The sequence below is a fragment of the Nematolebias whitei genome, chromosome 1 (assembly GCF_014905685.2).
Source record: "Nematolebias whitei isolate Nwh7 chromosome 1, NemWhi1, whole genome shotgun sequence".
Classification (NCBI taxonomy): domain Eukaryota; kingdom Metazoa; phylum Chordata; class Actinopteri; order Cyprinodontiformes; family Rivulidae; genus Nematolebias; species Nematolebias whitei.
In genome coordinates, this window is record NC_056498.1 from 39,880,237 (window position 1) to 39,883,575 (window position 3,339).

At 40.9% G+C, this 3,339-nt stretch overlaps 1 long non-coding RNA gene across 1 annotated transcript; it reads left to right on the plus strand.

The window, feature by feature from the left end:
• The first annotated feature begins 89 nt into the window (after positions 1 to 89).
• Positions 90 to 890, plus strand: LOC119410033. Its single transcript, XR_005186819.1, has 3 exons — positions 90 to 199; positions 286 to 407; positions 492 to 890. It is a non-coding gene; the product is annotated as an uncharacterized LOC119410033 (long non-coding RNA).
• The last annotated feature ends 2,449 nt before the right edge of the window (positions 891 to 3,339 follow it).

Here is a 3,339-nt window from a genome sequence, read left to right on the forward strand (position 1 = left end):
GAAAAATATGTTACTAAGTAACTATTTATTTATTTTTTGAAAGGCAGTGCTCCAATAGAATCTGAATTCATCTGTTATGTTTTAGTTGATAAACGGAAGCTGGAGTTTGTGGCTCCTGAAGCAAAGCGATCTCGCTCCCAGTCTCCTGGTGTCTCTGCCGACTTCACTCTTCCTCCATTTAACCCCAACAGTCCTCTGGGTAAGAAACTTACACAGTAAAATAAGTCATTTGTGACTTGGAATTGAAATATGTAACTTTTCCTTTTTTTTACTTTTCCTACCCAGGTCAGGATTTTGTGGTCCCTAAATCGGGATTCTTCTGTAATTTGTGCTCCGTTTTCTACTTGAACGAGAGCACCGCTAAAGAATTTCACTGCAGCAGCCAGAGACACTACGACAACCTGCAGGTACACACACACACACACACATGCAAGATTCAACACACGTGCACAGAAACATCCTCGGTCACACTCTTCCCCTCCTTTTTTCAGAAACATTACCAGAAGCTCAGAAGGAAGACTTCCAGTTCGTTGAAGCCAAATTCCCAAGGCACCGTTTCCAAATGATCGTGAACTGAAACAGAAATGAGTATTTTATGAAACGTTAAACCACGGAGTTGGGGACATGTTTGCGTAAATGACGATTTGTATAAAAAAACACGACTCGTAGTGTTCACATTATCTGTTAATCAGATCTCATGTTTCAGCATGCATCATTTCTTTTATTCCTTCAGTTTTTGTGCCCTCTCTGAATTTACTCGTGTGGTTGTGTTGCTCCAGTTGAGTCATGGAAAGAGGTTTTTGGATATCATGAGTTAAACATGCAGTGATAAATATTTTGCTTCAGGCTGAAGTCGAACCCAAAGCTTAAAAAAAACCCAGAAGTAACAGACTTGATCAACTCCTGGGCGTTGGAGACAAAAAAAAAAGTCAAAGAATTTGAATTCTTGGTTTTATTCAAGGAAACAAATTTCCACAGAACCCACAATGGTTCCACCCAACTGATGCATCAGTAGTAAATCACTGCTTGAAAATAATTTAGGTCTTACACTATGTAGAAACATGAAAATGGCTCACGAGAGAATGTACTGTTCATTAATTTGTATATAAGATGACGTTTAAACTTTTGTTCATGTAATGAGCTTGTTGTCTTTAAACATGGGTCCAATGGGTTAAATCATTAGATTTTCTTAATTCTGTTAATTGAAAATGTCAAAACCAGTGTGTCGTTTCTTGAAGAGGAAAAAAAAGATTGGTTTTCACACGTTTTTATTTTGTAAAGCTTGAATCTTTAGTTACAAAGAACTGAATAAAGTTTAACCTGATAGAAAATTGGTTGAGCTCATGGCTGTTCTGGAGGATGAAGTCCACCATGACAAATATAAAATACCTGCAAATAGTATTTTTTAGTGTAAAAGTATTTTGGTTGTACGTTGGGTTTGGAAAGTATTTGGACTTTTTACAAGGTTGGGTCAGGTCCTCTGGACGTGTCATGTATTTCTGGCTGTCATCAGCAAACTGGTTGATCCACCATGAGAAGATGCGGCTTGTAAGACTTGAGTTTGTTGCATCTCCTCGGACTGAAGAAGTCTTTTTAACGTTTCAACAAAAGAAGAATCCATCCAGAGGACCCGACTCGACCTTGTTAGGTTTATCTACCTGGATTATTGAGCATGCGTCAGGATATTTGTCTCTGCAGTTTAATGTTGGAGCCTGATGCTACCATCGTTTAATCGATGCTCTGCCCAGTCGTGGAAAAAAAGGGATGAACTGTAAAACTTTGTAAATTTATTTAAAATAAACCAAAGTTTGCTTTAGCCTTTACAGACACTTGCATGCCTTAACGTTCATCGCCTTTGGCAGCCATCGTTGACTCGTGTTTCTTTGGCTTCGAGCACCTGAGTGAGGAATCTTGTGTCTTTTGCAAATCCTCCGGTCCACTTGGATAAGGTTAGTCATTTTCCAGAATGTTCAGAAATGTTGCGAAGGATTCTAGTTAGGATTTTTGACTGGGCCGCTCCAGGACACTCCAAGTTTTCCATTCCATGCCCCCGTTCAAAGGCAGATATAGTTTTTGTCCGTCCGTTCATATGTCTGTAAGATTTCTCTTGTTCCGCCCATAACTCCTTCTGCTCAAGATAAATTGGCGTGCACTATCTTTCCATCACCCCAGCTTCCAGGTCCAATGCTATGCAAGACCTTTGCTTGTCTAGGCCATAACCTCAGATCAGTGCAATAATTTAACCAAACTTGGTGCACATTTGTACCACCACTACACAGCGTGTCATGTAATCTTCACCACCCCAGCTCCAACTTCACGATCACGTTGTACACGGCCTGCTTGTCAGGGCCATTGCTATAGATTGCTGTATAGTAGTTTGTCCATGGGCGTGTACTGTGCCGTATGCGGTACTCGTGTCGTTTGCTTTGGGTTATGTGAGAAGGTGAATCTTAGGTCCAGTCGGAGGTTTTGAGTTCTGGAACGAGCTGCCATCAGTAAGTGTTTCTCCATAATACGGGTTAATAATAAACATCAGTCCCTGCAGAGACACTTTTCCTCAGCATCCTGATGCATGCCCAATAATTTGAGAGAGGAGTGAAGGAAGTCGTCCATCGTTAAACTGGCGGAGGCTCCATGTCCAATTGTCTCCTTACAATACTGTACTGTTGTTGCTAGTGTCACTCAGCCCTCTATCCAAAAGTCTTCAGTTTGAGGAGCTGCATTAAACTCAGTCTTGTAAATAGCACCTCCTCATAGTGGATCAACCAGTTTGTTGTTGACATCCAGAACTAGCTGTTCACACGATAGAGGAGGACCATCAGTGGGCCCTGTTGGCTGCTTGCTATTCACACAGGGCTGTGTGATACTGGCAATAACAGTTCTGTAAGGGGGGGCAGGTGGACATGGAGGCCTTCGCCCCTATTTAACAATGGACAAAGGTTTCTTTTCACAAAGATGGCTTCCTTCAATCTCTCTCAAACCACCATTCCTCTCGATCAAGTGAACATCTTGATCCCTGGACGAGTGACTGCTGGCCTGAAGATGAGTAGACCACAGAGTCCTGGCCTGATGTTTGAGAAAACACTTTAAATTTTATTGGATCGGTCTGATACCATACCATTTTATTTATAGAGCACTTAAAACAGCTACAAGGCCAACAAAAGTGCTGTACAGACAGAACAACACACAAAGCAATATACAAAATGAAGTAAATCAAAAATAAACGGAAGTCTGATTGTCACTTCAGATGTTTCCCTCAGCTCATACTGTACTTTTAAAGATCTCATGAACAGCATTGAAAAATGGTTTTACTTTGCTCCATATAAATAATGTAAACTT